Raw genomic sequence first — 14,112 nt, forward strand, 5'->3', positions numbered from 1 at the left:
AACGAGTAATTTGATTCAACCATTTGGAAACAATTTTTGTAATCGTATGTGCTCTAACTATAGTGTTAGAAACGGGATTTATTTTGCCGCGGGGTTTAATAGTTAAACCAATTTTGTGATCGTCTATGTCTAAAATCAAGTAGACACGGTTCATGAAAAACCGTACATTTTAAAACGATTTGAAGTGGTTTTTAGTAAACCATTCTTTCGTGCAAATGCTAATACGCTAATGTACGTTAGATCGGGTTTAATTTATAATCAATATGTTTTTTGTAAACGTTTCATCTCCTGACATACGGGTTACAAATTGATTATAAAATATTGTGGACTAAACGACATGTTTCCTACCATGAGTGTTAGAAATTATTATTTTGGTAAAATAATAATAGTAAATACGGTTTATATATATAACTAAAGATTGTAAACATTTGTGTCTAAATGCTTATACTTCTAACAAGTGTTAGAATGGGTTTATTGTTATACACCATAATGTTTCAAAAATGATATGTGATCATTTATTTTCTAATGAGCGGTTAGAAACGGGTTATTTTATAAACCAAGTAGTGTGAAGTCGTTAATTGTCTACAGAGCAACTTAGACATAGTATTGTCTTTAAACAATAAACTTTCAAAATATTTGGTAAATTTTTATTTCTAACGACCAAGTTAGAAATATGGTTTGTTGCAAACTGTAATCGATAAAGCGTTTTGTAAACATTAGTTTTCTAATACGTGTTAGAAATAAAATAGTTTATTGTGAAACTGGTTATAAAGTTTTGTAAACATAAAGAGATATTTTGAAAGGAATAAAATACGTGTTTGCAAATATAAATGGTTCGTTGCTTATACGAGAAGTGACATGTTGGGTAGACTATTGATGGGAAAACAACTTAGTGTTGTTATGAACAAATTAATTGTCCAAATATAACTACTAGCGTGTAGAATATTATTTAACGTGTTATTGTGGTTGGGCAGATTTTGACTGTTCAAAAGTCTCGGTATGAAATAAGATAACGATGATATGACATCATGAGGCCCTATTGAGGGAGTACCTCAAGGCAAACCATGAGACGATATCATTCTGATGATCTTGACTGAACAATAAAAGTGTTGAAGATAATAACACTTTGAGATTGATGTCTAGTTATTGTCAACTTATCCATTGGAATTGTTATTAAAAGAATTGTACACATTATCTTGTAACTTCGGTTGTATTATTTAGTGTTCAATATCTTCGGATAATACTTGCAATTTTACAACAAAAGAAATCAATGTGTACTATGAGATATTATTGTAAGATTTCATTTAATGGAAAGTGCAAAAAGAAATTTGCACACTTAGCAACTCGGAAGTTGTTCCATTGACTATGAGTTCGTTGACAATACATCATACATCTAATTACGCCAAGTGCAAACGTGATAAGTGTATTAAGATGAAATACACAATAATGATATATGCCATTCAATGTTGAGAGCATCAACACATTGCACAAGTGCGTTTTGATTATTATAAACATATGAAAGGAACATATATTATTATTGTAAATTACTATAACAAATTTTGTGGTATTTATTATAAGAGAATTACAATAATGATGAACTTGTTGGTACTTATAATCACTAGCAATGCTGTTTGAACTATGGTGGAGGATTTATTCCCAAATATAAGCATACGTAATCGGCACACTGTTGAATGTCAATCTAAGTTATTCCATTTCGACCATGACGGTGATTGTAGACAAGTACTATTTATCTTGTTGTGATAAATATGTTCATCAAAGTAACTTGTGTTAGAGACTTGTGTTTAAGGCTCTATGAACCAATGGTTAACGCCTTGGAGGTTAAAGGCAAATGAGTTATAACCTTAGCAAATGAGATTAACTTTGGTGTTAAGACGTTCTAAAAGTGAGGTTTAGGAACGGTAAATGAAATCAGTTTATCTTGTCTAAACTAAGAAATGAATGTTGGGAAGGCTGTGAAGAATCAGAATGATACATCTTCTGTTCACAGGTCTAAGTATTGTAGTCTAAGCATGCTAGACTAGTACTTGTTAATTATGGTGCTTGACGAATACTAATTAACGTTGAACATTCATAGCATACACAAGAATGACTATGTGTGTAGACAAGTTATAAGGGATTTCATTTAATCTAAAGGTAATAATATAACTCTTAAGGATCTTGAGTATATCTCAACTTTCCAAGTTCTCCTAGATGCGACTAAGTTTGTGATGGCTTGTTAACTGCCATATGATAAGGATTAGCTTAGACGCTAGAAAGTGGTCGAAACTTATGATAATGCATGAGTTGCTTTATTGGTAACATCGTGAACTCACTGATACAATGTCGTGGTATTGTTCAAATCGTGAGTATCGATGTATGGTCATAAGTAAACTTAAACAAACTATGTCAAAATGCAAGAAATGTGGGGGATGGTAGTTGAGATGATACTTGTAATGATATCTCAAACCTATGACGAAAGCAACAACTTTTCTTTAATTGAGATTATTGCGACTAGATCTCAAACTTGTGTAGATTGTAGAAAGGAAAAGCTTTTCTTTATCCAGTCAGTAAGTTGTATAAAAGAAAAAAAGAGCTTACCATAGTAATTAAAAGAAAGAGATTTTCTTTATGCCATCAGTACGTTGGATGATGTTATCCAATAACACTTTAATGTGGGGGTGTCTTGCATTTGAACTTGAAATGTTTGGCAATAAAGATTATTGCAAACATGTGACCTGGTGGAGTACACAATGTTTACAACGAGCTAATTGGTGATTAACTCGAATGCCAATTGGTTAAAATCAGAATCTAGCTAGATGTCTGATATTGGCATAATGGAGATGTGTTTACCTAAAAAAGTGAAAACTGTGTTCTTCAAAAGACGGTTGTTATAATAGGATTCAGGGTGAATCTAAAGGTTATAGTCTTAGAAGATGATAACATGCTTGGAAGTTAAGAACACATCTTAACAACTCATCATAATTGCGCAATTATCTAGTATTGACTTGACAAAGTCATAAATAATGATTTTGGATCCAACAACCTGAGGGTTGATGAAAGATGGAGTTGTGGAATGAGATTGAAGCCCATGAAGAAAGTGAGTGCAAAGGAAAACCTAACCTATGAGATTGGAGATCCCATGATCTAGGTTCAATAGGACAACCTAACTGCATGAACTAAGGGTGGTCACTGTGGGGGCATAGCTTATGTATAAGTTGACGCATAAGCAAATATCTATATCCTCCTAAAATTACACTATAATTTATTAAAATGTTATAGTGTAATTTTATATTATTTAGACACGCTATTAATATAAAAATGCATGAACTAAGGGTGGTTACTCTGGGGGCATAGCTTAAGTAATTTATAGTGTAATTTTATATTATTTAGTCTTCAAATTTATAGTACGAGTGTTCCCTTATCGCATTCATCTTTACTCTTTGGACACACTATTAATTAATTTATTTATTAGTAACAAGTACTAATAAAAATTAATTATTATCCAAAATATCCAACAAATAGTAACAATTATATTGATAGTAACTTGTTACCATCAATAAATAAATTAATAGCGAAATAAATAAAATTATAGTGTAATTTTATATTAATATAAAAATTACACTATAATATATTAAAATGTTAAAAATAATATAAAATTACACTATAAATTACTTAAAAATAAGGGAACACTCGTACTATAAATTTGAAGACTAAATAATATAATTTTAAAAGAGATTATTAACAATTATATTGATATAGTTACTAAATAATATAATTTTAAAAGAGATTAACAATTATATTGATATAGTTGTAAATCTTGGAAATATGAAAAGTTGAGTTTCTCGTATAAAGAAGCTAAGCTAGTCCAAACTTTACCACCGGTTACCGGTTAAACCACACAACCGCTCCCGACCGGCTGATTTTTTCAAAAACAAACCAACTATGCATAATTGGACCGTTCCCCTCACCAAATCCCCGGCCATGAAATCACTAGCTATTAGGCTATTTGTTTTAGGGGTGTAAGAGCATTCTCAACATATCCCTCATCTCCATCTCTATAGTTACACTAAAAAAACACTGCATTTCTATCTATTGTTTAATTAAATAATATTTTTTTATACTTTTATCCTTATAGTTATCTCTCTCCACCCTATAATTTACAAAAAAAATCACTACATTTTTCCCTAAATTTACAAAAAATCACTACATTTTCTCTCTCCATCTTATAATTTACACTCACAGTCACTTAAGACCCCACCCTATAATTTACAAAACTCCCCTCGTAAGATTATGAGGGATATGATGAGAATGCTTTAAGATTATCACTAATAGATGGTGTTTTTGTGAGCATTTTTTAGTGCTTACATGACGCTTGGCCCACAAAAACACCATCTTTCTTCTCTCTCCTCTCGCATCCCCTGCCTAACAAACACATTCTTCATGTATTATTTCAGAAGAATCTCTCAACACTATCTTTCCTCCTAATCATACCATCTCTCCTCCATATTACCATTTTTCCTTAAAACACCCCAAGTATTCTCTATTGTGGATACTCTAATGGTGTTGTAGCCCAATATTTCCACACAAATCATATACACACATACATATCGCGTTGGTGCTCCTCCAAAAGATCGTCCTTTGCCGACCGCCCCGCTACACAAAGTCTTATTGAACAACCAAAAATTTATATTTTAGTAGTAATAAAGGGTAAAGATAAAATAGAAATTATAATATAATATTTTATTTGATTAACATCATATGCATCTAGAAAGACAGAAAAAAAGAAAAGAAAAAGAGAATTTGACTAGAACACAAGATAGCAGTCAGAGGCAGCAATTTTCAACAATCGCCAACTAACGAAGATTATTATGATTATGATTAGTCAGTCAGAGTTGTCCATTAAATCCTCCATAGGCGATACATCTCCATTCTCTTCTCCACTCAGTTGTTGCAGGTTAATTCATTCATTCATTCTCTATTTCTATTGATCATGTATGTATGTTTCATTCAATTAATGATAGTAATCATTACGCTTCATGTAAATTCATTAGGGCTTCGTTTCATTAATTATTTCTACTTCTGTAACCTAATCCAAAGCAGTCAATTGATCGTATGTGAGTGATTCAGTGGCAGGATAGATTAATATATAGTGTGTGATCAGATCAATTTCTTGTATTGAAATCCTTATCATTTTTTAATCTATCTATCTGAAATTTTAAGTTAAAATGATATCTAGATTGACTTTTATGATGGATTCATTAATAATAAACTTAAAGTTGCTTGTGATCAGTTTCTTGTATTCAATCCTTATCATTTGTTAATCTGGAATGACTATTGATGTTTAAGACTAAGACTAAGTTGACTTATAGTACGCGCCCTTGAAAAATGATATTTGGATTGAGTTTTGTGATAGGTGTTTGTGATCCACTTCCATATCGGTTTTAATCTGGAATGAATATTGATGTTTAAGACTAAGTTGACTTACACTATGCGTTCTTGAAATTCTAAGATAAAATGATATGTGGATTGAGTTTTATGATAGATTAATAAACTTAAAGTTGTTTGTGATCAATTTCTTGTATTGAATCCATATCATTTATGAATTGATGTTTAAGATTAAGTTAACTTACATTGTGCATTCTTTAATTTTTGTAAGATGAAATCATATCTAGATTGTATATTATTATGACATATTAATAAACGTAAATTAGGTTTTTGAGAATTGGGACATGATATGATCATATAATCCGTTTGCTTGCAGGGTTTGCTAGCTGAAAATTTGGGATGTTATAAAAATTAGGGTTTGCAAGACTACAATCATTTACAAAGTGTTTATGTTATAATGTACTTTAGGGGTTGGACCACACTAATAGGTGATATGGGATATGCTTTAAGTAGATTAGAAATCGACCCCGATTATTCTGATGGCGAATCTTCACCTGTGGGGGATGATAATGGCAGCCACCAGTCTTCATCACAGGCTGATGTGGACCCTGAAGTTGCTCAGTTAACAAAGCTGAGGTCAGAACCACATGATAGATTGAAACGGGTTCTTCCACGAAGGGAGGAGCTTAACGTTTCCCCTGTGAAAATGTTAGCGCGCCGAGAAGCGAATTATTCCGGTCGAGGGAGGTTTTCTTCTGCTGATCGGTCTCATATGCTTAATAAGTATTTGCCTGTTAAGGGTCCTTCTATTGTTGACCAATTGACCACCCGAGCTTATGTCTCACAGTTTTCAAATGACGGTTCCCTTTTCATTGCTGCATTTCAGGTATTCTTGTTAACCTCGATTGTATGCTTGTAAACGAACCGAACTAACACAGAATGAGCATGTTCGTGTTTGTTCGTTTAAAACCGAACAAATGATCTGACAAGAACAGTTAACGGATGGGGTTTCCTTGTTCGTGATTGTTCATTAAGAAAATGCATGTGCTCATGTCCATTTATGCTTGTTGATCAATAGTATAAACGACCTAGAGAAGCTCCTAATTGTTTCAGAGCAACACGCTACACGAACTTAAATGAACATAAAGAACGAAAATAACTGGACGCAAATGAACGGATATAAACAAGCGTACTTAAGCAAACACCAATTAAAATAAACGTGAATATCAATCTGTTGGGCCTTAAAATGAATAAAACTTGACTAAACTGTGGTGGATGGTGATTTTAGTTTAATAAACATATGAATAAAACTAGACTAAATTCTAATGGGCGATATTTTAGTTAAGGTAATAAACAAAATGAATAAAACTAGACTAAATTGTAATGGGTAGTATTTTAGTTTAATAAACAAAATGAATAAAACTAGATTAAATTTTAATGGGTGATATTTTAGTTTAATAAAAATAGACTAAATTTTAATGGGCCTAAGAGTTTAAACCTGTACATAAACGATCAAACTTAAACAAGCGAACGTAAATACGGAAATGGACATGTATACATGAACGAACATAGATAAACATTTGCAAACATAAATGAACTAACGGAACATGTGTTCATGTTCATGCATTTAACTAAATGAACAAAAATTTATGTTTGTGTTCATTCGTTTATTTTTATGTGTATATAAAATTTATATAAGTAACCAGTCAAACGATTACAATAAAGTGGCAGGTAAATGGGCAACAAGCTGTGCCGCAACCCCCTTTTGAATAGCAAACCCGATTCTACTAAAAACGAAATTTTGGGTTCATTGGACGTGTAGTTCGTGTACAGACATATGTTCTAAACTGGTAAAATTTGTACTTTTTAACAGGGAAGCCACATTAAAGTATATAATACTGAAATGGGGTGGAAACTTCACAAGAATATTGTTGCTGAAAGCTTGAGATGGACGGTTACGGATACATCTCTTTCACCAGATAAACGTTTCTTGGTGAGTTTCTTTTCATTTTTTTCTTTTTCAATTTTGTTCTTAAAAGTGATTCACATCCAATTCAAGCAGTGAAGTGAAGTGAAGTATTTGTATTTACATATTATTGTTCTGTAAATTTACATATCATATTGGACCTTGCAGATTTATTCAACTATGTCTCCTATTGTCAACATTGTTAATATTGGATCTGCTGGAACAGATTCTCATGCAAATCTCACGGTATGAATGAATGCTGTTTCTGTTTAGGAGCGTGCTCATGTTCGTTTGTTTAACTTTAACCAAACAGACAATCGGAACAATGGTTTCCTTGCTTGTTCGTTAAGAAAATAACATGTTTGTGTTTGTTTATGTGTGTTCGTTAATAGTATAAGTGAACGGTTCACGAACGAAGATAACTGAACAAGATGAATGGACATAACTGAGCTAGCACCAACAAAAGTAAATATGAACAACAATGTGTCGGTCCTAAAAAAATAATAAAACTAAACTATAATTTGTGATATTTTAATTTCATAAAACTACACTAAATTGTAATGGGCCTAACAAATTTGAGTGAATATACTAATGAACATAAACAAACGAACTTAAACAAAGCACAGAAATTAGCACAAACGAACGAACATACATAACATAAATGAATGAGCAAGACATGTGTTCATGCTCGTTCGTTTAACTAAATGAACAAATAGTTTTGTTTATGTTCGTCTGTTTGTTAAATAAACAAGCTTAAAAGAACTTCCCGCCAAACGGTTCATTGAGCATTCAGTGCGCTTACAGAATCCTGTTCTAAACAGACTTCTCTTCTCTTCAGTATGCTATCAAGTATCAACAATAGTTTGTTAAGTTTTAGTATGCTGCAAGCTGCACTTTATAATTTTATAACTTGATTGATTCAGTTTTTTCAGTGTAAAAATAGTGTTTGATTATATATCATAATTGTGATTTGTAACTTCACAGTAGGTACATGAAGGGCCTAGAATTTTCTGCTGATGATGAAGCAGGATATTCATTTGGAATTTTTTCTGTAAAATTTTCTAATGATGGTAAAGAACTTGTAGCTGGAAGTAGTGATGATTCAATTTATGTTTATGATATTGAAGCAAACAAACTTTCCCTTCGAATTCAAGCGCATACGGTAATGACTCAATTGTTACAAATTTTTGATTATGTGCAATAAGTTATTTAACTTATTGCAGTATGTTGTTGCTTTATGCAGGCAGATGTAAACAGTGTGTGCTTTGCTGATGAAGCCAGCAATTTAATATATTCTGGGAGTGATGATAATCTCTGTAAGGTAAATCTTTAAATAGTTTTTATCCAAATTTAATATATTTATAATTAATAACAAACTACTTTTGCGTTTAGACTTCTTTTTTGTAAGAGTATAATCTGTTTTTTTTTGTTCATTTGATCTTTAAGGACACCAGACTCTTTAATATTTTTATCCTTCAACTAAATTTATGTTTCCATTTTTTAAAATACGAGTAAAGCTTTTTATTTTTATTTTTTTTTGTAATCATATTGTTAGATTTTAATCACATAAATGTGATCTTTTTAGTTAATTAAAAATTTATTTTATATATGTATTTTTTTGTTAAACCATGCAACAACTAAAACTAGTGTATAAACATTTAGTTGTAAAATAAAAATAGTATGAAATATTGATATGGAAATATTATTAGACACATAAGTATGTGGTTAAAAGTATGAAATATTAATAAAGAAACCAATTGATTAAATACTTTCTCACAGTTTTAGTTAAAATATTATTGGCATTAAAAAACATTTTGACATCTGTTTCAGATGTAATTCAATTATATGCATATTAAAGATTTTAAACTACATATAGATATGTGGTTAATAGTATGAAATATTAATAAAGAAACCAATTGGTTAATTGTTTCTCGAAGTTTTAATTAAAATATTATTGGCATTAAAAACATTTTGACATCTGTGGATTTAATTAATTTATATGGATTTAATTTAATTTCTATAACTACATATAGAAATTTCGTTAGGAGTATGAAATATTAACAAAGAAACCAATCAATTAATAGTTTCACAGTTTTATATTAAAATATTATTGGCACTAAAAAACTTTTTGACATCTGCTTACAGATTTAATTTAATTTAATTAATATGGATATTAAAGTTATAAAACTAAATTATACACATATTAGAGATATTAAACTACATATACATATGTGGTTAATAGTATGCAATATAAATAAAGAGACCAATCGATTAATTGTTTCTCACAGTTTTAATTAAAAAAAATATTGGCATTATAATTTTTTAACGTTCATTTACAGATTTAATTAAGTTTGTGTGTATACTAAAGCATACCAAACAATAATATTAATGATTTTTCAGGTTTGGGACAGACGTTGCTTCAGATCAAAAGGAAAGCTAGTTGGAATACTCACGGGGCATTTAGAAGGAATTACATTTCTTGACAGTCGTAATGATGGTCGTTATTTTATTTCAAATGGAAAAGATCAGACTATTAAGCTTTGGGATATCAGAAAAATGTCATCCAATGCGCCTCGGTATGTTAATACAATATTGTCATTTTATTTGTAAACGGATACATTATCTTTATAGAGTTCTATATTTTTAGAAGCAATAAAAAAATGTATACAAGCAGTAGTTTATTTGAAAAATGATTGTTTGGTAAAATGTCTTTGATGTGAGTCCAAAGGTTGAATTGATTGGGTATTATGGAAAAGGGTTTCTAAAATGCGCAGGAACAATATTAGAATATAATAATCAGATTTTGTATTTCTATTTTGTTAGTATAAAATGTTAGGATTTGTATTTATAACTTCGTTTTCTTAAGCAAATCAGGTTGGTTTGGTTTGATTATGGACTGTTGGGGATTCGGTTTTCTGTTTCAAACCAAACCGAATTGGAATTTGTTGACTCTTTGACCTTTTTCTTCAAATTACATGTGCGCACTTTGTGTGTGTGTGTGTGTGTGTATGTGAGGGTTCTGACAAAATCCACCTTTAACTTGAAAACCATGAAAACTTTATTTTTTTCATATTTTTTAATATAAGGTTAGTATTTAGCTTGAGAAAGTACATATATAGCTCGTGAAGTTATATGTATGTATCTCGTATATATATGTAGATTACGTGCTACATATAAGCACTTCCCGCGAGCTACATATATATTTTATCTTTTTTTGGTTTTGGCAAATACTAAAAACATGTAAAAGGAATGAAAGAATATAATTTAAGAAAATCTATTGTTAAAGGTGGTTTGCGAAAAGTTTTCAAGTATCATCGGGGAACCACAAAAAAGTGGGGAACCGCAGAATCATGTGCTTTACATGTTAAAAATACATAAAATTTCGTTTTTCCATGCAAACAAACTCATTTTTACATAATCTTTTTCGAACCTTTGCATATAAACACATGCAGAAACCATTATTATAAAAATAATTTATTTTTTTTGAAGTAACTTCTTTTTACAAATATGAGTTTTTTTCAAGAACGCCTTTTACATGTGTTTATATGCAAGGTTTGGTTCTCTTCAAAACTCCAAAAATCTTAGACCTTCATGAACTCCTAAAAAGCAATCATTTTATTTGTTTGTTTTATATATTTAATATTATTTGAGGTTAGTAATACTATTTATTATAAGTACTTCTATGATTACATAGATGTCACAAGTTACTGTGTAGTAACCAGGTTACATATATGTCTAAAATAACCAAACAAAGGTTATTTCAAAGTCGGGCTCATCTAGATATTCAAGTCTGTTCATAGAGTTACATTATGAATGCTTATAATTATAATACATATATATATATACATTTTTTCTTTTTCAGCACTCCTGGATTCAGGAATTATGAATGGGACTATAGATGGATGGACTACCCACTTAGGGCACGAAATATAAAACATCCATCTGACCAATCGGTTGCCACATATAAAGGTCATTCGGTATTGCGTACACTCATACGCTGCTATTTTTTACCAGAATTTAGGTAATTACAACAATTATAACTAGCCAGATTATCTTAATTATAATAATGCTCACATCCGTTTAATATGAACTTTAACTGATTTTTTGTTTATGATGTTGCAGTACTGGCCAAAGGTATATTTATACTGGATCTCATGATTCCTGTGTTTATGTTTATGATTTGGTAAGTATCACACTCCTTAAACTTCATTTTTTTTCATCATATTACATTAATCCGCGTTCAAAGTTATCATGATTCTCAAAAAGTCAAAAGAGAGCAAATACTTGAGGGGTCAATGCGGGCACTCTTTTGTTGGGTTGACTGAAACACTTTCTGTCCAAATTATTTTCTAATGATAAATTTATTTAGGAGGTTCTTGGGGTGTAAACGAGCAGAGCCTGAGCCCATTAAGGCTTGAGCTCGGCTTGATTAGAGCTCGAGCTCAGCTCTTGAGTAGTTTTTCAAGCTCGAGCTCGGATCATTTATTATCTACTATATATTTAATTGTTTAATTTATATGCACTTATTATAATTATTTGCGTAAGTAAATAAAACATTTGTTGCTAAATAATAAGATAATTTGCATATATATGTGTGTGTAATTATAATTTTTTTATATAATATATATAGTATTTAATTATTTTAATAATAATTTTATATATAATAATAGTTATTACATAAACATATTAAATTGAAAGTAGATAAATAAAAATCTCATTTAGGCTTGCAAGCTGGCTTGAGCTCGATATGTGAAGCCCAACTCAAACTTGTTTGTTGAATGAACCTCAATAAAAGCTCAAGCTTGGACTTGCGTCATTTAACTATTTAAGCTCGGCTCGATTCAAGTTTTTAACGAGCCAATTTCTAGTAGCTCACGAGCGGCTCAGCTCGGCTCGTTCACACCCCTATGTTTTATGTAATAAAAGTGTACTTTGTGTGACCTTCAACATGTAGCCGTTCTCTTTTTACCTACTTTTTTTTTACTCGTTTGACCCGTTAGAGATAAAACATAGCCTAAATATGCCCATTTACAAGTAAAGAGTAATCAAACCGATGACCGGTTTTGTAAATACTTAATGCATGAGACGATGAGTTATATGATTAAAGAACACATTTGTTGTTACATAATAAGATAATTTCTTCTATATAAAACAATTCAGGATATTGTAAGCTAATAAAATACAACCTGAATTGACCCGTTTCCATTGTAACCGGTACACTTTAACCATTTTCAGGTGAGTGGGGCCTGGGTTGCAAGACTTGTGCACCATAAGTCAACCGTACGGGACTGCAGCTGGCACCCTTATTATCCGATGCTCGTTAGTTCTTCATTTGATGGAGATATCGCAAAGTGGGAATTCCCTGGTGACGGAAAGAACCCAATTCAAGCGAATAACAGTCGGCCTCGAAGACAATATTTTGATTTATAATCTACAAAATAAAATATGCAAGTCTTTGTTTTCATAATATATAAGATAATAAGGAAAAGAATTGACTTTGTTGTTGTGCAGTACAGTAGTATACACCACCAATCTTTTGTGATTTGTCTAATTGTTCCATTCTATTTCCATACAAAAGATTGTATATAGACAATTTTTTTTCTGTCACAGGAATAACTGAATTTTTAATAATTATATGTATAATAATGTGCCTAAAGATATATACTCTAGTCTGTGCTTCATCTTCACATCCTATAATGATATGGTTAGACATTACTCCTACTCATTGCAACAACAAATCTTTTCTTGCACTACTATTATGAATATTTAACATTTAAAATATTTTTTTATAAAACATTTTATTTTGTATATGTTAGAGCATTCATACTCCGTTTACCATCTCCATCTCTATAATTATACTAAAAATCACAATATTTCTCTCTTATGTTCAATTAAATAATATTTTTTATGTCTTTATTATTACAGTTTTCCCTCTCCTCTACTCACAACCAATTTAACGAATATTAAAAAATAAATGGGGGCAATCAATGTTCCGCAAAATTTAAAAAAATCACTAACTTTTTTCTATCATAAGGATGCTCTTATACGCTGTTTCATTTATTTATGCAATTTTATAGCTTTGCTATTCCAAAGTATTCAATATAAAACAATGCTTCAACATTACGAGTCGAAAAGAAAGTATGGAAAATTTCTATTAAAGTTATTATTTTTAATGGATATAATGATTTCTAGACAATATTTGCTTTCAGCAACATTGAATAAAGGTTTTCTTAGGATTAAGATACTAAACTCATTTTTATGTGAGATTGAGTATCCATCTTTAGTCAACATGCAAGCACATGGTGTACCCTTTGAGAGAACGTGTCAAACATATCTCAAAGCCTGTCGATTAAGTATTGTAAAAACCTAAATAGCTAAGAAAACATGGTATCTTATCTCTGAGGAGTATGCAGTTAGTATTATATATTTTATGTGATTATAAAAGAATGTTTAAAAGTTTGATTGCGGATTTGTTGAATTAAACTAAGGTAAACTATAATGTCCTAGAAATTGGTTCATGTACATATATTGATCCTACCATTGGCCTTAAACACCAACCGTACGATCTTTAACTAAACTAGTTAGGGTGTAATGGGCACGATTAGGTAGCATACTATAAACGGTTTGTCGAGTCAACACAAAATCAGTCACGCCAAAACGAATAAAAATCACAGGCTTATGATTAATACCAGTTTAAATGCTTAAACCCGTTTTTGACGGACTTGATCAAATATAATGTTCCGGGCCAACGGGACCGAACA

General features: G+C 30.8%; 1 pseudogene across 1 annotated transcript; it reads left to right on the forward strand.

Moving 5' to 3' along the window:
- Positions 1–5,766: 5,766 nt before the first annotated feature.
- LOC143600561 (LEC14B protein-like) lies at positions 5,767–12,807 on the forward strand (annotated as a pseudogene). The gene is made up of 9 exons (XR_013147497.1): positions 5,767–6,271; positions 7,259–7,378; positions 7,520–7,612; positions 8,349–8,513; positions 8,595–8,672; positions 9,752–9,927; positions 11,214–11,372; positions 11,474–11,534; positions 12,587–12,807. The product of XR_013147497.1 is annotated as an LEC14B protein-like (transcript).
- Positions 12,808–14,112: the final 1,305 nt, after the last annotated feature.

This window comes from Bidens hawaiensis, unplaced genomic scaffold, assembly GCF_021521415.1.
Source record: "Bidens hawaiensis isolate Kalapana, Puna unplaced genomic scaffold, B.hawaiensis_p1.1 tig00054289_1, whole genome shotgun sequence".
Taxonomy (NCBI): Eukaryota; Viridiplantae; Streptophyta; class Magnoliopsida; order Asterales; family Asteraceae; genus Bidens; species Bidens hawaiensis.